This window comes from Protopterus annectens, chromosome 10.part0, assembly GCF_019279795.1.
Source record: "Protopterus annectens isolate FY-2018-M chromosome 10.part0, PAN1.0, whole genome shotgun sequence".
NCBI lineage: Eukaryota > Metazoa > Chordata > Ceratodontiformes > Protopteridae > Protopterus > Protopterus annectens.
In genome coordinates this window covers 1,713,091,210-1,713,114,754 of record NC_056744.1, presented here as the reverse complement: position 1 = coordinate 1,713,114,754, position 23,545 = coordinate 1,713,091,210, and the positions used below count along the sequence as shown (strand labels likewise).

General features: G+C 39.5%; 1 pseudogene; it reads left to right on the top strand.

The window, feature by feature from the left end:
• The window catches only part of LOC122813948, a 120,610-nt pseudogene that overhangs the window by 50,658 nt on the left and 46,407 nt on the right, over window positions 1-23,545 (top strand).

Sequence of the window (23,545 nt, the reverse complement as noted above, 5' to 3'; positions counted from 1 at the left end):
CAAAAAGGGCATTGTATTCAATTATGGGCCTGATGAGTGACGAGTAGAGGGGCACAAGGACCTCTCTTGATCTAGATGCGAACCCTTTCGTGATAAGGTGGGCTATATAGAAGGTCTTTCTAACCACTTTGGCAACGTGATTATCAAAGGAGAGATTACTATCTACATTGGTCCCCAAATCTCTAATTACTTCTTCCGTACTTAATGGATTACCACCTATGTGGTAATTTGTGGGCACCTTGTTTTTCCCAAAGGGGATGACTATGCACTTTTTAGCATTTAGCTTGAGGCCGTGGTTCTGGCACCAAGCATCCGTCTCTGTGAGACCCATTTGGAGGATGCTTGTGTCAGCTGGAGATTCAATTATGGCCTCCAGTTTGCAGTCATCTGCGAACTTTGTCAGCCATAATCCCCCCCGTGTTAGCCTGAACCTCAGAAAAGTATATACCGAACAAGAGAGGTCCCAGAACTGAGCCCTATGGGACGCCACTTGTAACTGGTTTGGATTCGGACATGGCACTTGCGATCTGACCATGTGGGTTCTATCTCTGAGCCAGTTTGCAACCCATCTTGTGATATAGGGGTTGATATTTAAGCTGGTAAGCTTATTTATGATGCCCGAGTGAGGTATTGTGTTGAAGGCTTTGCGAGATCCAGGTAGGCTGTGTGGACTACCTTGCCCTCATCTATGGCTTTGGTAACTGTTTCAAAGAAATCAACTAGGTTTAAGAGGCAAGTTCTGCCCTTAACAAAGCCGAATTGGGTAGGGTCCAGTGTCTGGAGGCTTCCAATGTCTTTGTTTATGAGTTCCATGATAATACGCTCCATAGCTTTACAGACCAGAGGCCTGTGGGGCGATAGTTTTTGGGGTCCGTTGTGGCACCACCTTTGTGGAGTGGGACCACTGTAGCTGTACGCCATTCTTTGGGTACATATCCTGTAGTAAGGCTAAGTTTGAACAGTGACTTAATGTGAGGGTTCAGTTCTTCTTGGAGCTCATGTAAGACACAGCCTGGGACACCGTCCGGTCCCATAGATGCTGTGTTTTTTGCTTTGGAGAGGGCAGCTTTCACCTGCGCATCTGTGATGCCAGGGAGGTTACATTCAGTTGGGATAGGCGTTTGCTCCTTTGGGGGGGAAGGGGGGGAGAAGTTTGCGCTGAATCTGTCTGCCAGGATGTTGGCTATGTCTGTAGGTTCGGTATATTTTGTATCGTTATGCAACAATTCAGAGCATATCTGGGAGTTTCCAACCATGTTTCTGACATAACTAAAGAAGGCATTGTGATTATCTTTAGTGTCTAGGGCAATTTTTCTTTCGAAACTGGCCTTTGATGATTTTATGAGGGATCGAAGTTTCTTGTTAATACTGATCAGAGATGCCTTCCCTTTTTGGGATTTTGCTCTGCCATGTAGTAGCTTCCTCCTTCTGTTGTATAGCTTATTTATGGCAGGGGTCCACCAGACCGGTCTCCTGTTTTTGGAGGAGTGAGTCTTGGTTTTATTTGGGATAGCACGATCCATGCATTTCTGCAGGTGCTCATAGAATGCATTTGTAAAGGATTCTGCGGATTGGGCTGTATTATCCTCTGGCTCAGGGGCTTTGAAGGATTCCACCTCAGTCTTGAGAAGTGCAAAGTTGGCTTTGGAGAAATTCTTTACAGTGATTTCCTTGGCTGGGGGTGGGGACAGGATATGGATCTCTAGGGAAATTTGTTTATGGTCTGATCTTACCAATGAGGGGTTTACCTCTGGTGTGGAACATAGAGTCCCCATGTTGGTGACGACCAGGTCCAATATGTTGTTCCCTCTTGTGGGAGTGGTGACCAGTTGTTCCATTGCATTAGAGTTTATAAATTCAGCAGATTCTTAATCTGTTTACCATCTAAACAACATGGAACAATCATCCCAATCTCATAATTTCGGATCTTGTCCAGTGGTCTCATTCTGTTTGCTCAGTGTCCCCCTGTTTTCCTTGATTTCAGTAGATTTCTCTTTAACAACATCCTCAGGATAGCCTCTCACTACAAATTTGTCACACAGGGCCTTACCTTCTTCAAGGAATAAATCCTCACAGTCAGTTAAATCACTTATTCTTCTTAATTGCCCTTTGACAATATTGTACTTCATATTCATGGGGTGCATACTACCATACTCTAAATAAGTGTTGTTCTGAATTTTCTTTTTATAAATCTTTCTAAGAAGCTTCTTTCCTTCTTTGAAAACTTCAACGTCTAAAAAATGAATACCTTTTAGATTGTAGTTAAAAGTGAAACTCAAATATTCACAAGCATTGTTAACATTTATTAAAAAACACAATAACTCATCTTGGTCACCTCTTCAAATATAAAAAAGGTCATCGATGAAATGACCTTAATATAAAACAGTGTGTGTGTGTGTGTGTGTGTGTGTGTGTGTGTGTGTGTGTGTGTGTGTGTGTGTGTGTGTGTGTGTGTGTGTGATATTTATATTTTACTATGGGTACACAAATAAAAAAGTATTTGATATTCAGATGTGCAAATGGTTAAGTGCAATTTATAAAAGAAGTGAATATTTAAATTTATGGTAACTTGTCTTTTACTTTTAATGTATTTGTTAACTGGGTAATCTAGAAATTTCTGGCCAGCAAACACTCTGGTTAAGTGACTTGTTCAGAGTTGTACACTGAACCCTTGAATACTGGAAGCAGTTAATGAACAGTTCAAAGCCTTAATAAGCTGCACACTTGTGCACCCCACACTGCTACTGGTGCCTGTGTGTAGATACACAGCTATTAAATCTGAGATATTGTAGCTCAAATTAAGGAGAATTTTATGAGACGGTACAGTCATAGAATCGGTTTATGGAATGAAATTGCACTGTAGCACTCACACATATGAGTGACAAACAATTGTGTATTGAATTTCTGCCCGGTTCCCATCTACAACTCTGCTATACCTATATTTGCTTTATTTGCTATATATTTATAGCAACAATGGAACAGTTTATGAAAAATATCTTTTCAAAATGTTACAAAGAAAGTCTGTACCTACTATGTACAGTTTGTATATCATTCTGAGTTCGTGCTCAGTCTGTGGTCTTGATCAGTGTGTGGTACATATCTTAAATACTGATTCATAGTGAGTCAATCTTGAAATTATGACCCTGTTTAGGGTAACAGCTGCTTGAACTGTAACTCTGCTACGGGAGTCACCTGGAACACTTTTCTGGCTCTGTAGGCCTTTTTTTACCCCCAAACACCTTTATTGAATTATCACTTGTGACATAGGCAAATTTACATTCATATAAAAGTAATCAAACTATATTAACATAACAAACATTATACTTTGCATGTATTGCTATATATCATATAACCTAAGCAGTATTGCATAAAATATTTAATTCCTGCCTTTTTTAAACAAGAAACATCTTTATTAAACCATCACTTATTACATAGGCAATCATATAGTTATATAAATGAAAACAAACCACACCAACACAATCGTAGTAGCAAGCATTTTATATCACAAACCATACTGACACACTCCCAGTTGTAAACATTGTTCATCACTTATAATTTACCCAATCTTTCTCACTCAAACATTACATAGCTAAATTAAGTCCTGCCACCTTTTAAACTTCATTCCTCCCTTGTATGTATTGTTCCCACAATTCCCATTTTTGCACTGTAGTTTGCTCCTACCTTTTTTGTAAAGATCTCACTTCCAGTTGTTTTATCTCTGTTACTGTATTTATTACTACCAGTATAGTTGGTTTAAATTTTGATTTCCATTTTCTAGTAATTGCTTTTTTGACGACCATCATTATTAGACACAGCAAGGCCTTACCATGTCTAGACAATTCCGATTCTGTCTGCAAAATATTTTACACTGAAAAGATGGTGGTTTTTCAACAGTCGAGAGATTTAAAATGATTCATTGCTGTTTTTGTTGTTGAACAACTGTGCTTCTTGTAGATTAAAGTGCTTTCTGTTTCATCTGGGTGTCTGGTCCTTGTGCATAGTATGATCTAATTTGTCCCTGGGACCAGTTAGTGTAATAGGTACATTACTTTTCTAAAAATTAAAACTGGAGACCTTGTTCATACTCACCCCCCCCCCCTTTTTACAACCTTGTGAGATTCACATTCATTTTATATAATGATCAGCCTGATGAGAGCCGAGTACAGTGGACACATGGTGATCAGAGGACAGTTTGTTGTTGACATAGGTTCCCAAATCCCCGTCTAAGTGATCAACTTTCAGGGCCATGTTGTCAATGTGATATTTACAAAGAAGGCATACTTTGTAAAGGATATTATTAAAGATGTTGTGGCATTTACTTTAAGTCCGTGGTTTTGACACCAGCTATTTATTTGGGAAAGGACCTCTTGATGGATTTTGGTGTCCTCTTTTGATTTATGTGGGCACCAAGTTTATAGTAATCTGCAAACATAGGTGTAAGCCCTTGGTATTTGCTGTGACCTCAGAGAAATAAATGCTGAAGAGGAGCGACTCAAGGACCAAACCCTGCAGTACACCACTGTCTTTTGGAGGTGGTAGAAGCACCACCCTAATCTCCTGGGTGTAATTTGTGAGCGAATTTGCTATAGGCATTTACATTTAACCAGGAGAGTTTATCTAAGATACCAGAATGTGGAATGGTGTCAAATGCCTTTTGAGATGTAGCTATGCAGTCTGTCTACTTACCTGTCTTCATACATTGCTTCAGTAACCTTCTCAAAGAAGTCATCCAGGTTAATTAGGCAAGATCAGCCTTAGATTAATCCAAACAGGCTTGTGTCAAGAGTTTGTATTTCTTGCTCTAAGAAGTTGAGAGGTATGCATCAGGGTCCTGAGCTCCTTGTTAAATTTTGCAAGAATGTTATTGGCATCTTACGAGTTAAATTATAGAGCCTATTTATATTTGGTTCCGCCATAAGGGTTTATTTCTAAATTTGGCATTGTGCTTACTTCAAAGGGGGACAGCTGCAGCTGTGCAGCTATTTGTATGTGCATAGAATTTGGGAGTGAAGGATTCTGTATAAGCAGTTGGGTCATCAGGATGGATAAGGTTTATGAATTAATCAGGTCATCAGTCAGTTTTAGTAGGTTAGCTTTAGCATAATCTTTGACTACCAAGGTATTGGAAGATGCTTCTGGCTTCAGTCTTGAGATGAATGAGACTGAGTTATCATTCAGTTTGACTAGGGAGGAAGTTGTAACTGGTGGAAAGCAAAGCTACTATGTATTGGTAGGGAACAAGTTCAGGATTTTATTGCTCCTGGTCGGGGTGTGGATTAACTGCTCCAGAGAGTTTGTATTGATGAAGTCTAGAAATTTCTGGGAATACATTTTTGATGCATACATCTCCCAATTAATGGAGGAGTAGTTTCTCCTATGAGAATAATACTTAGCTTAAAGAATAGAGACTCCATGCTGGTTAGGTCAGAGGTGTGAGCTGTGGTGGCCATAGAGAGGGTCCTGAACCTATCTATGATATAGTAAGGGATTTCGTAAAGAGTGAGTTGGACATGAAGGAGGTACAAGTTGTTATCTTGTCTAACTAGTCTGGAGATGAAATTATTTTTAAGAATACAGAGACACCACCGTTGTTAGTGCCCTTACTTAATGCGGTGAGCCAAAATCTATGTTAGGCATTGAAATTTTGCATTGGTGTTTTGCTTTCATTGCTCCTGAAGCAGGTCTCTTTGATGATGCATATATCAGTGTTTTTCAGGGTAAGGAGTGCTTGTATAGAGTGTAGGGTTTTTTTGTCAAGACTCCTAGTGTACAGCAGCAGCACCTTTATATTATCCAGATTTTGTTTTGTTATGTTAGAAGATTTAGAATTCTGATGTTGCCAAAAAAGCGACTATGGGGATAGACAAAGGTTTAGCCAGTTTACAAACCCCTTGGAGGATAGGTGCATGCCATCTCTGGCAAATCAGATAGGATTGCGTGTCATCTCCTCTCAGACTGATATATATTTTACCCCCTTAGAGTAATACCAGAAGCTAAGCCAATTGCTTAAGTTAGTAATCTTTTGTTTGTATTGCGATATCATTCTCACCGATGGTAGAATGCTGCTCAAGGCAAGGTTCATACCTGCCTCTGGCACACATTCAAAGAGCTCCATTGTGTCTGTCTTCATATAGTCCAGGGAGATAACGTCTCAGGCCATTTACTTCCACGTAGACTGTGAGTGAGTCATTAGAGCACTTGTAGTGCAAGAACCTGAGGGCCTGCATGATGTGCCAAATCCTGGCTTCTTATAAACAACTGACTGTGACCCTCTCCTTGCCCATCCTGGGAAGTAGAGCGTTGGTGTGTCTCACTTATGGATTCACCTATGACTAGAGTATTCGAATGTGAGGACGTTTGTCTTATGGGCTATTTATTTGTGTCATTGTGATCTTAGACATATGTTTCATGGTGGGTACTGCATGTGTTGTGTGTTTTGTGAGGTTGCTGAGGCTACTTGTTTCTTAGGTTATAGTAAGGAGGTGTTTGTGGTTTAGATAGGTAGGCGATCTATGCCTGACATACAAAGCTATGTCAAATCCAGAATTAATGGACATGCTCCACCTCAGTAAATCTAAATCCCTTAGAGCCACATGCTCGAGGGACTTGAACCTCAGCACAGAAATAAATAGAACTTGCTGGAGGGACAGGTTCATAACCCAGAGGCTCCCTTTGCTCTGGAATAGAATTCCAGTTCATGTGAGGCAGAGCACCTCACTGAATCTCTTCAAGAAGAATCTCGATAGGTGGATGGGGGATCGTAGGTTTATCCCAGGGATTACTCCCGTGTCACTATTAGACAGAGGCACAGTAAACTAAACCTTAAAAAGGGCACAGTATACTCAAATCAAGGGGTGGCGTAAGCCATACAGAATTGGGCTAGGCTTATAATTGCCCCAGGGCAGATAGCCTAGTATGAACCTATGAACCTATATCATTATTCCATGGTCTTGTTTCGATCTACTGTGTTTTACAAACACTGATTTCATCATTTCTGAGTTCCTAGATTTTATAAATCTTTTTATACATGCTGTAGATTTATAACTATCATTAGTCAATTTGTTGACATGATCAGAAAAGATCAAAACTATATCTGCCTATACACCCAGATCCTTAAGTAAATCTACAGATTCAGTCATTGTGCACTGTATTAAATATTCACCCTTCAGTCTATATCGCCCACATCTCATACGGTTAGTTTTTGATGTATTATTGGCATATTAGTCTACTGTGCCCAAATGATCAATTTAGTTCAGTTATTTTGCAGACATGTCCTGATGTTCTTCGTCTTCCATTGCTGCAGTCCTGACTATTGGGTATAGTCCGCGTCCCAGTCGGCCCGAATACCAGAGTATAAGGCTGACGTCGGTCATGGCGCCTTAGACTGACGTCAGTACGTCAGGGTACTAATGCGCATGACCGACGTCATTTCCTCAGTCTTTTTTGCCGCATGGTCCGATGCAGAAGCAATTTTGCGAGTGCAGGTTGGCGTTCTGAGATTTTCCGAAACCGGAGTTTCAGACCGAAACAGAGTTGGCTAAGTAACCCTGTTGTGAACATTTTGGTTTTCTTGCCTCAGTATTTAACCGGATGTCAGAAAAAGTGAATAACTGTATTTCTTGTGGGAAGCAGATACCGCATAGGGATTATCATACATTGTGTATACCTTGTTTAGGGCCTGAGCACGACGTTGTTGGTTGCCGCTCTTGTGCTAGATTTAACAAGCGCACTATTAAGAGGAGGCTAGATTGTGCTAGGTTAGTGTTTGGAAGCGTTGCAATTATAATATGCCGTCGGATGCTCCGCGCCCGCTTCATCCAAGAAGCGAAAGGACAAAACAGTGAAGCCTAGGGGTGAGGAACCGGCAGTCCCGGACGTCGGTTCTTTAGTAGGCTCAGTGGAGCCAGAGGTTTTGCCGAGTCTCCATGGAGTCTCAGGCAGATACTTTATTGTTACAGGATGTGCCCTCTCAGGAGGTAGGCCAGGCTGAGGGGCTTCTGAGGTAACTGTTCTTCCCTCTCTTCCCAAGGTAGTTAGGGCCTCTCCTTCTGTTGCCAAAGCTTCTTTTAGAGGTAGGCCAAGTTCAGCTTCTGTGGGGGCTTCTCCTAGCATTTCGCGCTCTGTGCCTAAGAAACATATGCTTAAAATGGCAGAAGATTTGATTACTCTAATTAGAGGTTCTATGCCCCCGCCTGATAAGAGGCCTAGGGTGGAACAGGAGTTTGATAGTTTTGAACAGTGTTCACAGGCTTCAGAGTCTTCTGTGGAAGACTTACAAGAGTTTCCTACTTATTCTGATTCTGATGTGGATGATTCCACTCCTACAGCTTCTCCTCCTGAGGATTTTTCATTTTCAGAGACTCTTCACTCCATGAGGGAGCACTTCAAATGGGAAGGCCAGGATTACTCTGATTCCAGGAAAAGGCTTAGGGAATTCTTGTTTTTACCCCAGCATAGGCCCTTAGCTATTCCTCCTGTGTTGAATGTGGTGGAGGATGTTTTGCAGAGGCTTCCTGAACCCTGACTCCTTGCCTCCTGCTCCTGTTAAGCCTGATAGGTATTATAGGGTGCCCAAGCTCATAAGTATTTGTTTAAGAGTCCTAGGGCGGACCCAGAAACTGTTTCTCAGGGGCCTAAAGGTGTTAAAGCTTCTGTGGTTAAAAATCCTGTACCCTCTGATACAGAGGCAAGGGCTTTGGATAGGTGGGGTAAGAAAGTGTATACTTCTTCCACTCTAGCCATGAGGGCGTTGAATTGTCAGTTTCACATGCTAAAATATCAGAATTATCTCCTTTCACAATTGAAATCTAAGGTGGATGCTTTGGCGGAAGGTATTGAGTGTAAAGAATTGCTGGATTTGGTTCATGTGTCTGAACAAGTGGGTAAGCATTCTTTGCAGTGTGGTTTTGATGCTGTTCAGGCCTCCTCGAGGGTGGCTGCTACTAGTTCTGTTCTTCGCAGACATGCCTGGTTGAAGGATCAGAATTTAGCTGAGCATGTTAAGACCAGGATTTTGGATGCTCCTTTACAGTCTGATGTGTTGTTTGGACCGCCTGTGGAAGCAGTTTTAAAGAAAATGGAGGACAAAGCTAAGTCTATGCAGACTGTTAAAGATTTTTGCAGGTGCAGCCTCCAGTTTAGTAGAAATTGGCCTGCTAAGGGGTGGACATATCCTGCTTATGGTTCCCAGTCTAGGGGTAGGTCTAGACGTGGTAGGGGCAGGGCTCAAGGTTCATTTAGGCCTAGATCAGAGAGTTCACCTGCTCAGACTTCTGGTGAGGGCAGGGGTCAGTCCTTTCGTAAGCAGACCCAATGACCTGCCTTTTCAGCTGCCAGTGGATTCTCGTCTGGCAGCTCCTTTGGGAGGAAGACTGTCTCTTTTCAAAGAAAATTGGGATTTAATCACTCAAGATAGATGGGTGCTGGATATCATTCATCACGGTTACAGATTTTATTTCCACACAATGCCCCCTTTCAAAGGCATGCCAGATGTTCCTCCTCCACAAAGAAAAGAGGCTCACAAGCAAGTTTCTCAGTTACTCCAGATAGGGGCCATTCAGCCAGTCCCTGTGTCAGAAAGGGGCTTGGATTTTATTCTCGCCTGTTCCTAGTACCAAAGAAGGGGAACACGTGGAGACCAATTTTGGATTTATCTATCCTCAACACTTATCTGGACATTCCCAAGTTCAAGATGTTGACGTTACAACCACTGTTACCTCTGCTGGGCAAGGATCACTGGATGGTAACTTTGGATCTCAAGGAAGCTTACCTTCATGTGCCTATAAGGCTAAGTTGCAGAAAGTATCTGCGGTTTGAACTGGAGATTTTCATTATCAGTTCTCTGCATTGCCCTTTGGCTTATCTACTGCCCAGAGTATTCACAAAGGTTCTGGCTCCAGTGATAGCTTACTTCAGGCTTCAAGGCATTCAAATCTATCCTTACTTGGACGACTGCCTGATTCTGGCTCAAGAAAAGGAAGACCTTCTACAGCATCTGGAATATGTCATAGCAGTGCTAAGATGCCTAGGGTATTCTGTGAACGAAATAAAGTCCAGTCTAGTACCCTCTCAAGACATGTGCTTTCTGGGTGTGAGACTGAATACAGCAGCCCAGATGGCCTTTTAACCCCGGACAAACAAAAGAGTCTGTCACTTTACTTCCATCAACTATCTCATCAGTCCGTGCTGACTGCAAGGACAGTCCTTCAAGCATTAGGGTTCATGGCATCTTGTATTCTGGTGCTTCCCAATGCCAAACTGCATATGAGGAAGCTGCAATGGTATCTCAAAATGTATGGACACAGCACTGCCAGGATTTGGACACTGTCATTCAAATAATACCTTGCCTTCAAAAGGAATTCTTGTGGTGGGCTCAGGAATGTCACCTAAACAAGGGACTCTCTGTGACCCGGCCAGAGGCGAGTCAGATTTTAACGACAGATGCCTCGGACACTGCTTGGGGAGCTCATCTAAATGGAAAGTGGATACAAGACAAGTGGCCTGCCAGACTACAGCATCTACATATCAACATGAAGGAGATGTTAGAAGTCCAGTTTGCATTGATGGCTTTCAAGGAGTTACTTCTTCCAGGGCAGGTGTTGATTCTAACAGACAACACAACTGTCATGTGGTACATCAACAAGCAAGGGGGAACACATTCTTATCCTCTATGCAGGCAAGCAATGATTTTATGGGAGACTGCGTTAAGCCTGCAACTAACTCTTCAGGCAAGGTTTCTGCCAGGAGCACAGAACTCCCTAGCAGATGTGTTAAGCAGACAAATCATGGATCCCCACGAGTGGAAACTGGATCTTCATGTATTTCAGAAATTGACAGTTTCATGGGGAACTCCAGACATAGATCTGTTCGCTTCTCCACTAAACCACCAGCTGCCAAAGTATTGCACAAAGGGGTTTCATCACACAGCTTGGAAAGTGGATGCTCTGTCTTTCAGTTGGAAAAACCTTCATGTCTATGCCTTTCCACCTCTGCCTCTTCTTCCAAAGGTATTATTAAAGGTCAGACAAGACAGGCCAAGGATGATTTTGATAGCTCCAGATTGGCCTCGGCAACACTGGTATCCACTACTACGGAGTCTGGTAAGGAAGCCTCCATGGCCTTTACCTCTGATTCCTCATTTGTTATCTCAGAAGGATGGTCATCTGCTCAATGTCAAGCTTCACTCTCTTCATCTGACAGCCTGGCATATTCTCTCTTGAAGCACAGCAGGTCTCAACTTCCTCAACAAGTTTTAAATGTGATTATGGAAGCTAGAAGACCTAGTACAAGGAAGGTGTACGCAGACAAATGGAAGAGATTTTTATTTTGGAGTACAGCAAAGAATTTGGAGATTTCTGAGCCTAATTTGAGTGTGGCTCTTCAATATCTTACTGAGTTATTGGACAAAGGTTTGTCCTTCTCTTCCATTAAGATTCATGCTGCAGCAATTTCAGCTCATTATGATTGTGACCCACCTTTGTTTTCGCATCCTTTGTTCAAGCAGTTTCTTAGAGGGGCTAAGAATATAAGACCCCCACGTAGAGCTCCTACTCCTACTTGGGATCTCAATTTTGTGTTGGAAAAACTTACTCTACAACCTTTTGAGCCTGCAGCTACTGCTGAACTGACATACTTGTCATGGAAGACTGCTTTTTTGTTGGCCATTACTTCTGCAAGAAGGGTTTCTGAGTTACAGGCCCTTATGGCGGTTGAGCCTTTTTTGATTTTTCATAAGGATAGGGTATCATTACGTACTAATCCTTCCTTTATGCCTAAGGTGGTTTCTAGTGTGGCTTTAAACCAAACTATTCATTTGCCTACTTTTTATGCAGATCCCCAAAATAAAGGGGAAAAGATTTTGCACACTTTAGATGTACACAGGCAATTGAGATATTATTTAAGCAGGACTAAGGATTTTAGGCAGTCTCAGCAGTTGTTTGTTTCTTTTGCCTTGAGTTCACAGGGCAAGCCTGTGTCAAAACAAACTATCTCCCGGTGGATTGGCTTTTGCATTGCATTTTGTTATTCCCATCATGGCAAGGAGATTCCAGCTGGGATTAGGCCTCATTCCACTAGGGCTACTGCCACTTCAACAGCATTTCTAAGGGGGGTGGCAACTAAGGATATTTTGGAAGCAGCTACTTGGAGTTCAGTACATACTTTCTCTAAGCATTATCATCTTCCTATCTACTCTAAGTCTAGGGCTGGCTTTGCCACTGCTGTTTTGCAAGGCATGTTATCAGCTCCTACTTCCTTATAATTTGCCAACCTCCCTTTCCTCTGCTTTGGGATTCTACCCAATAGTCAGGACTGCAGCAATGGAAGACGAAGAACATAGTACAGTTTTGTACCTACCATAAATGTAGATGTTCGAGGATTCCATTGCTGCAGTCCAATTTCCTCCCTCCTTCCCCTCTATGTTTAGGGGTGGTTGTGTAGGTGAGTTTACATGCTTATATTTTTTGTATATATTGTTGTATATATTGTACATGTTTTTTGGTGCAGGTTTTTTGGGACTTGTCTTTTTGGGTCTTCTGACATCTGGGGCAAGAAAAGACTGAGGAAATGACGTCGGTCATGCGCATTAGTACCCTGACGTACTGACGTCAGTCTAAGGCGCCATGACCGACGTCAGCCTTATACTCTGGTATTCGGGCCGACTGGGACGCGGACTATACCCAATAGTCAGGACTGCAGCAATGGAATCCTCGAACATCTACATTTATGGTAGGTACAAAACTGTACTTTTGTAACAGATATAATCAGTTTAACCATTTTCATGTCATCTGCATACAGACTATAGAACACCTCAGATGAAAAAGAAAGCTCTGAAAGATACAATCTAAACAAGTATGGATCTAGGACAGAGTTCTGTGGGACACCCTGACTGTAACCCAGAATTTCACCTGTCCAATTTTTGTATACTTGCCATGTCCTTTCTGTATGTTAAAGGGTGGTGGGAGAAGGGGCACAGAAAAACACTATGAGTACTCTGCAGTCCTGCATAAGTTCACCTGGTGTCGATGAAGATGAGGAGAAGCATTTTCTGATCTGGTATCCCCCAGCCTTTTGAGCAGGTACCATTTAAACTAAGAACAGTTACTTACTTTAATAAGCTTTAGCGGTCACTGACATTTATTGCACATTGCTTAAAGTGAATAAAACAGTGAAAAATTCTGGTTGGGTATGTGATATATAAAATTAGAACTGGGTTACAGTATGATTAATCAATTTATAGTATTTATAGGTTATTGTCAACATTGCTGAGGTCTCTTCTTGTATGAAAACAAGGAGCCGTTAGGATTTCCCTCTTGAGGATAGAGGAATGTATGTGGGATCCGGCCCAGTACACTGGATAAGTAAGGCATACCCACAACTTACTAATGACTTTGTACTTGAGGCTGTAGCAGCAAGCTAGTGTACATGCATAAAACAAATGTGCACCTTGTTAGTAATGGAGAGAAAGGAGATAACATTTACTCATATACATTTGAGGCTGTAGCAGCAAGCTAGTGTACATGCATAAAACAAATGTGCACCTTGTTAGTAATGGAGAGAAAGGAGATCACATTTACTCATATACATTGCTGTAGCAGCAAGCTAGTGTACATGCATAAAACAAATGTGCACCTTGTTAGTAATGGAGAGAAAGGAGATCACATTTACTCATATACATTTGCTGGCATGTACTTTTCACTTAACAGGTTAAAGCATAAAGTGAATACTGATTTGTCCCCTTTCCCACCAGTCAAGAATGCACCTAATTTCTTGAAACTGTTAAATAGCTCTCAAATGTGGCATTCTAATTAGCAAAGTAATGGTTTCAGTATTTCAGTGTGTGCATGCATGCATGCATGCACAGGTACACAATTAGATTATATCTTTTGGTGTTTAAATACTCTAAGTAATAGTTATGCTTCAAAGTGCTTTTAAACACTTTGAATCCTGCTGTAGTGGTGTTCTTTGCATGTAGAGACCATGTATGCAGGTGCTGTAATGGTTGTTGTTGTGTCTTTCGGCTTTTCCCGGTTAGGGGTCGCCACAGCGGAACTCCGGTCCGCTAATGATTGGTAGTTGATTTTTACGTGCGGAGTTACCAGCCCTGACGCACAATCTTCAAAGAAGGTACACCCATTCACACGTCTCCACGCAGAAGACGCTCTAGCTGAGAATCGAACCGGACAGCGTCTTACTGTGAGGTGACAACACTACCGCAGCACCACCACTGCGGATGCAGGTACTGTAGTGGTAAAGAACCAATATCCTGATTATATATTATGCTGTTGTGTCTCATTCTCTTCCATCTTGATAAATATTACCATTGAAATTATTGTATTTCTGTTAAAAGTCACTTTAAGTAAAGGAAAGTTCTCTTCCCTCTACAATTTCTTTACTTTTTTCCTTATTTTTTTAATTTGTGTCCTGCTCAGTTATATAGACAACGCACACACACATATATCGTTGTCTTAAATATCAGAGGAAAACAGTGTTCTTTTCAACACATCACCTCTCAGCCAAGGTTTTAAATGTACCCTTAATTGTCTCTCCCTGTTCCAGTGTCATCTCCCTCCACCCACCCCAAATAAACCACATTGTTGCAGTCATTCACCAGTGTAGTTAACTTCTGGAGTTACAAAATTCTTGTCTTTGGATTATTTCTCCCAAAATGTTGTTCCTTTTTTGGCCCCATTTGTATTCCATGCCTCCTTTAGTCTCCATTCATGAATACTAAGTTAATTTGCTTTACACCTCCATAGCCATTTCATTAATCTAGAGAAGGTAATCTTCCCCCAGAGCAGAAAGCTTTCTCCTTCTATACCGTGACTTCTGCTTTGGGCAGCTTTTCATAATCTTCCTATCTAATCCTGTTAAGCTTTTTTCTTTCCAGTGTACTCCATACCTGCCTTGCAGGGAGCTTCTTCAGCTATGCAGTACTCCACAAACACTGCATTGTATCTTTACTCTCATGTTCTACTCACTTGTGTTTCCTTGGCTTCTCTGTATCCTCCTATGTTTCCCTCCTGTTTCCTGCTCTTTCATTTAGGTTATCCAGTCCTAAATGCCTTTCCTTAATTTAAGTATTTTATTTGCTCTCCATTTCCTCCTCTTTGCAGAACTTACTGTGTGTAGGATGGAGTGGGATGGTTATTTTTCGGCACACAAAAATTCAGGAATCCTTACTTGCACAACTGGGAAAGGCACACTTAGGCTCTTCTTAGTTCTCCTTTAACAACCCAAGCCAAAGGTGCATAGAATGGGCCAATCCTACTATAGTTTAGCTCACTAACCTTATAGCTTTCACTACTGTCCGTTACGATCCAATGACTAAAAACTCCTGTCTGTCCGCAAACCAGTCGTATCTGTTTGGCATCATCTGTTCTCTTAAAGTCCAGTGCCCCTCTCCCCCCTGTCCTGCAAAGCCATTCTGGAAGACTTCCTAGCCAAAAGCTGGCTCTGTTCTTGTTCAACACCAGGATAAACTATATCTCTAAATGTGAACAAATACTTTTTTTTTTTTACCTAACCCTCCCTTCTTCACTCACTTGTTTACTTCCATATATTTTTCTCCCCCAACTTTATGTCTAAATATACCATAAGCCTGGTTTTCTCTTACTTCATGTTGCAATTCTTGTTTGCATTGTGGTAACTTACCTTTCAGTTTCTCTGTAAACTGCTCTATTTCTCTAACTATTAAGTCATTGTCATATAACCTGTTAACCAATGTTTTCATATTATGTTTAATTTAGTATAATTATTTCAACTGTATTTGTTTTTTGTATTTTTTGAAGGAGTGTAAAATGATTGTTCTTAAAATATTTTGTAACACTTTAGAGCTTTTCTCCCTAGGCCTTCGTTGAGAATGGAGTCTTACCTAGTCAGACTTTCCTGGTAATCATGTGTCAGTAAATATGTGTTGCTGTGTACTTAGACTGTGGCCTTCTCCTCCTCTCACTCATCTCCTACTAGCAGTAAATAACTTGGACACAGCAATAAGTAATTTAGCTGTCTATGCTTATACCTATTTGTTAATTCTTACTTTCTTCTTGCACAACAATGCAAAGCAACCGACAGTTAAAATGAATCAAAATATCTGGTATATATAACAAAAGTAAGAACACAGTCCGAAATGGCCATCATGAAGGGAGAGCTAACCCGTTTAATCGAGCTAGTCACTCAAACTAATTCCAAGCTTGTGAGTGGAGAAACGCAGAACCGGATGCTACATCAGAGGGAACAGGAAACCGCTAATACAGCGGGCATGATTCCAAATGCGCAAATAGTCAATGGTGTAGGGAGAAGACGGGCCTCTAATGGATCTACCAACAGCTCGGGAGAAGCAAGAACAGGGCGGAATGAGATGGCTAGATCGGAGGACGACCAGTATAACATTTCTGGGGCTAGACCTAAAAGAACCGTACCAAAGCGGACTTACGCCATGACTGCGCAAAGTAAAGTAAATAAAGGTACTGTGAATATCAAACAGCCGGCGTTTCTTACTAATGACAAGCGATTTACTTTAGATAATTTTTTGGACAGCAAATTTAATTTTGAGCAGGGCAACATGCGTCATTATTCTAACAGGGGTAATGAATGCAAGGACAATGAAGATATGATGTTGAAAGACTATATATATCAGTTTGGTAAAAAATTAAAAATGTTAAAGACTTTACAACTTGATAATGCGTATTTAAAAAGATGCATTGATGTAAAGGTGGTTCCAATGGGGCTCAGATTCTTCAAGAGACCCATGGGTGTACATATGGAACATGAACAGTTAACAGAATGTTGTGAAATGTTTGACAATTTTGGTTACACTTTTATGAAGTATCTTATAGCCTGTAATGATAAAAGAATTTGTGTATTAATGACTGAAATAGAAGAGTTGGACCACATAATTACTACTGATTTACTATTTGAAGAGAATCTACCAAGTTTTAATGCACAATTTACTTGGGTGGAAAAACAGATTAATATACAAATGGATAGAAAATGTAAAAAATTAAAACGTGACATAATGCAGTATGAAAAAGGTGTGGCTTATAACTTTGAGTCTAAAAAGGACAGAACAGATAATACAGGAGAATTATATAAAGTGAATAGAGGGTATCAGAGTAAAGGTGGACTAGTACATAACAACAACATGAGGAGGGGAAAGGAAGCATATCATTTTTTAGAGGAGGACCAGTTAAGGGACCCAGTACAGGAAAGAGATATAGGGTTGAACAAAAGGTATCCACAATACAACAGAACATGCTAATGCCAACATATAGGACATTACGAAATAATGAAGAAGAAATAATCAAACATAGTGACATTCATTATAGATGGAAAGAATTTAGCATCTATAATTACATTAGTTTGAATGTAAATAAGGAAATGTTCAGTTTACTCTCTAAGGGTATGAAATATATACCGAACAACAGTGGCAATTTAGTTAATTATGTGATAGATTTTAAAAAATATTTGAGAAAGCTAAACCTAGCTGTACATTTCAGAGGGGAAAGAAATGACAAGCGTGAATATTTTTAAGAAACCAAGTAAGTATACACCTCCATTAAATAAGGTATTAGCTACTTATGAAAGGATGGTATTAAAGGAATTGTATACAAGTTTTAAGAATAACAAACCCCATATCACAAATCTCACTATGAATGAAGTTAAGATCTTGAAGGACCTACAAATGGATAATAAAATTCGAATAATGAAGCCTGACAAAGGCAGTGGGGTTGTGCTATATTATACAGAAGACTACAACAACAAAATTATGAATATATTATTAAATTCTGGGAATTATATAGCCACCTCACTAAATGAAGTTAATATTGCATATCATAAAATTAATTTAATTTTAGAGGATTTATTAATAGATAGTAGAATAGATATGAACATGTACAATTATGTGAAAATAGAGTATCCTATTTTAGGAACCATCGTAGGCATACCCAAGATCCATAAAAACATCCAGGAACCACCGTTTCGACCCATCATATCTGGAAGCAATTCTAAAACCTTTGAAATGGGTAAAGTAGTCGATGGATGGTTAAAAGGGGTATATTCATGCATCCCACATATAGTAAAGGATTCCTGGGATTTTCTCACTAGACTTAAAGATGAATTAATAACTGATAATTGCCTTTTAGTAACAATTGATATAGTGGACCTCTTCTCATGTATACCTCAGGATGAGGGACTCAAAAGATTTGAAGAAAGTATGTGCAAATATAGTAGATTAACTTGGGATAGAATAAGTGTCATCATGGTGTTTATGGAAGTAGTTTTGAAGAACAATTTTATTATGTTTCAAGGTGAATATTATAGGCAAAACAAGGGGGTTGCCATGGGGGCGGCCTGTGCCCCCATGTTTGCTAATTTATTTTTACTGAATTGGGAAGAAGAATATATCTTGGGAACGGAATGGAACAAATATATAAAAAGTTATCTCAGATTTTTGGACGACGTGTTCTTTATATGGGAAGGTAGTGAGGAACTACTACATGAATTTACCAAGTATCTTAACAGTAGAAATGAATATTTAAGGTTTACAACAAGTATGAATAGAAAAAGCATAGCATATTTGGACACTAAAATAACTATTGAGAGTAAGAAGTTTAAGTCCAACCTATATAGGAAAGATACTTTCAGTAACGATTATCTCGAGTATAATAGTTGCCACCCCCAGTATCAGAAAAAAAGTATTATCAAAGGGCAATGCATCAGAGCGGCTAGGATGACATCTAGCTTTGAGGATGTAATAGTGGAATTAAATTACATAGCCGCAATGTTTATTGACAGGGGGTACCCTGACTGGATGGTGTTTGATATAGTAAAGTATGTTAAACATGAGTGGGGTACAAAATACAAACCCATATTGGGGAATAAGGATGGAATAGGAAGTATGAAAAAAGCGAACACTGAATATAGAAGAGCTTGTGTTATGCAATATGCGCCCTCAGTTAACAAATTTAAGGACATAATAGCAAAAAACTGGAACATAATAGAAACAGATGATGACATTTATAAAATATTAGGCCCCAGACCATCGTTCGTATATAGGAATGGACAAAATTTGAAAAGTAGGTTGAAAAATATGACGGGTGATCATTGCAAGAGAGAGAGTTGTACCGCCAAGTGTGGAAGTTGCAACCAGTGTCAGTTTATTATGGAGGTTAGTAGTGTTACACTGGATAACATTCAGAAAACTACAGTTAGGTTCATCAAGGGGAACTGTAGAACTAAGAATGTCATATATTTAGCCTTGTGTTCAACATGTCCATGTTACTATGTAGGGATGACATCTAGATTTTTAAAAAATAGAATCTATGAACACTACTATAGAATAAAAAAGCAGGATGAGAATAACGCCCTATGGAGACATTGTATGGCCAGTAAAGAGTGCAGGATATTCAAGTTTGGAATATTAGAACAAGTAAAGGTTAACCCTAGGGGAGGTAATTTAAAGGAGAAATTACTAGAAAAAGAAACACGGTGGCAAATTAAATTGAATGCCTCCGAGCACCCGGGGTTAAATGAATATATTTCAATAAAAACTATTTTATGATGGATGTAGGCGGAAAGCCAAATTTTAGAAGGTATATAATCATCTATTCAATAGTGTAAGGGTATATAAAAAGTATATTATAAATATAGTATACTAAAGAAAGTTATACTAACATGACAGTGATAATTTTTTAAAGAATAGAAGTATTGTATGTAAGGTATAGAGTATATGGTAATCAGTATACATAACATGAATTCAATACAGTTTTTAAAGTATTTTAAAGTATTTTTAAGTATTATAAATTTTAAAATAACATATACATATATAGAATGGCATACATTGAGGGAATCGAGCACTGTGCACTTTAAGAAGCTGATGAACAAATGGAAATGAATTTAATCGCATGATTTTTTAATGAGTTGTTAATTGTTGAATTAATATGTATATATAAAGGAGCATGATACATTGTGTAGTGGTTCTGATGAAATCTACGATGGTAGATGAAAGCGCTCAACCACATTTTGTGTGTAATGTGATTTTATTGTGAATTAAAGAGAGAAATTACCACAGCTTTGTGCCAGTGCAGTGTTCTTATACTGGGACTTGATTCTGCCTCTACGGGGGCTTGCATTTATTAAAAGTAAGAACACTGGCAGTACCACAGCTGGGAAATTTATTACAAAAATAAAGAAAAAATCAAAAGAAAGAATAAATCCTTACAAAACAGTGTTGAGCACTTTCAGGGATCTACCCCTTCATCAGACAACAGTTAAAAATCCCATAATTCATTAAATACTGGAGGTTAGTCACATGATATTTCAAAATTTCAGTTGTACCAAAGCTGGCAGTTGCTTCATTGCTTATCGCTTGCTCAGACTCAGTTGGAGTGGGTGTGTCACCTATTCCTTCATTCAAATTAACATCATCATGGAATTGCCTCTGTGGAGCTTCTGATTGCATCCCCCGAGCTGTCTGTCTGGACTGGCTCTTAGGAGGGTGTTCCCTCACCCAAGAGAATACATTCCCGTGTTGAAAATCATTAAAATCCCTGTAATTTATGGGTTTTAACTGCAGTAAGTCTTTTCTCATAGTTCAATATATTTTCATGTAAAGTATCCAGCTTTGTACCTACTATTTGTGTAGAATCGCTATCTATAATGCTGCCATAGACAATATTAATGTCTTTTGCTAGCTCGTCCTCTTGTGGATGGAAAAAGTCTATCAGTAGATGCAGGTATTTGGAACTGCACTCTAATTTTTAGAATTTTTTGATTTTTAACATGTTACAATACATTTTCTATATATTTTTTACATTGTATTTTAGATTGTCTGATTATTTATTTCTGTATATATATTAGCATTTTATATAAATTTTTAATGTATCTATATAAGCTGGATGCACTAGTATTGTATTTTTATATATATATGTATATATATATATATAGATTTATAGTGTTGTCACTATAATTATCAGGTTTTTATTATATATAATTATACAGGGCGGCCACGGTGGTGCAGTGGTTAGCATTGCCGCCTCACAGCAAGAGGTTCTCCGGTTCGATCCTCGGCTGGGGTACCTTCTGTGCGGAGTCTGCATGTCCTCCCTGTGGTCGCGTGGGTTTCCTCCGGGTGCTCCGGTTTCCTCCCACATCCCAAAGACATGCTGCAGGTGGATTGGACACTCTAAATTGGCCCTAGGTGTGCGTGTGAGTGTGCCTTCTGTGGAAGGTTGGGCCGGCTGGCAACTCGACACCGTAAAACTCCACTGCCATTCAATGTGCGGACAAGGTGATCCGCTGTGGCGACCCCTAACCGGGAAAAGCCGAAAGAAGAAGAAGAAGAAGAAGATTATATATAATTATACACCATACAAGGTTATACACATTTCTTATTTATCTTAGCTATAATTCCTTTAGTGTATGGTCTTTTTATTTGCATAACTATGCTAATATGTACTGATGCACTAATTGTCATGTCCTTATTGGGTACAACTGAAATTTTGAAATATCATGTGACTAACCTCCAGTATTTAATGAATTATGGGATTTTTAACTGCTGTCTGATGAAGGGGTAGATCCCTGAAAGCGCTCACCACTGTTTTGTAAGGATTTATTCTTTGTTACTTTGTTTTGATTTTTTCTTTATTTTTGTAATAAACTTCCCAGCTGTGGTACTGTCAGTGTTCTTACTTTTGTTGCTTTTCACTTTTCACTGCTTAGAGAGAGGATTTATTGTTTTATATCTGGTATATATACTCTACTTCTCTGTGTACTCATTCTCTTACAAATGCTGGCATTTTAATCTTTTCTGTAGCCATTTGTTAAGCTCCACCATCCAAACAATTCCAGGCTACTATGCTGCCAGACTACTGTCCCTTTTGCTTTTGTGTTACAAGCACTCAAGAGTTTTGTTTGTCTGATCGTATTATGCTACTAATCTGATGGTTTGACAGACATTGTATTCTTTAGTGAGAAAGGGGATACTCACTCGCTCTTGGCTAATTCACAGCCCTCACCCTTCCATCTTCAAAATTGGCAGAACACTATTTCTTATGGTGTGGAATCACTTGGCAAAATGTGGGACATACAGCCTCAACTAAGAACCTCACAGCATAGTTAGATGAATTATTTTATACTGACAAAAACTTATTTTAATGACTTGGTAGGATTTAACATTACATGCAACTGATATTTGGTAAAATAAATTCTTAACAATGAGTGAGTGATAGAACCTTTCTTTTGAAAAGGGGGGACCTGGACTTTTTAAGACTCAAAATGACAAACGTTTGTCATAGTAAGGTACATTGGAGAAGTAAGGCAAAGCTGTAATGAGTGTTATTATTACTGCATAGCAATTGCCAAGGTTTCTTGCTGAAAATGTAAGACTTTATGTCGTGGCAGTAAAAGACTAGATGACTGTGTGTCTTTTACAGGTTCCAGAAACTTTTGAGGATGTTGCTGTCACTTTCTCTGAAGACGAGTGGAAGATATTAAGAAAGCAAGACAAGGAACTTTATAGGGAAGTGATGTTGGAGAACTATGAAACCTTGGTTTCAGTAGGTAAGTGTAGTCCCAAGTTATGACATAAGAGCTTTACTCTTGGAATTCTGAGTGCCACATACTGTGATGCGTTACCTATTTCTTGGTTAAATACCTGAACTTGTCTATTGTGGACATGGTGTAGCCTCCATAAGAGCCTATTTATTTGTTTACTTGACATTTGTTTCCCAGGATAGTCCAACTAGGTCAACAAGAACCCGTTTTCAGCGGAGGCCCTGGGAGAAAAGCTGCATATACAGGCAATTAAAGCATTACAGTCATATATTACAGTATCGCCACATAGTTTCAAAATAAAAGACAAGCCATAAATGTAGACATATAAAAACAGTTCAAAAGCATCAAAAGCATAGCAGTGATATTTTACAGTATCATTGTATAGGTTCACGTTGAGGACAAAACATATATATCAGTTTAACGGTGGAGGTGAATGGGTATTCAAGAAAAAAAATAGAAGAATAAGCATGTCTCTCTTCATTTTAAGTAATATAATTGTGCAAAATAAAAACATAGATAGTAGAAGTAAAAGCAGTTGAGGTGTAGAAGGGGGGGGGGGTGAAATAAAGATGAAGTAGAAGTGAAGATTAACCAGGAGTATAGCAGTTGCAACCCATTCGACCAACATCTCTTTGGGAGGTTATAGAAACCTGAAGTACCTGGTGAAAGCCTGCAGACACACAGAGGAAAAACATACAAATTCCACATATACTGTAACAGGACTGAACCCTGCACCCTAGAACTTTGAAGTAGAAACCATATGAACAGTTCATAAGCATGCATATTCTGTGTTTAAATGTTCCTTTTTCATTTTCAGATTGTTCTGATACAGCTTATATCTTTCTGTACTAAACTTGTATAGCCGTAAGTGACAGTCTTTCATCCCATTTAAAAGCATTCCTCACATACTTAAAATCTCCTGTTTTTCGCAGCATCCTGGTTTGTTTCATTAGAGTGGTATAAGTATTATCACTTTTAAAATTAAATGTTCACT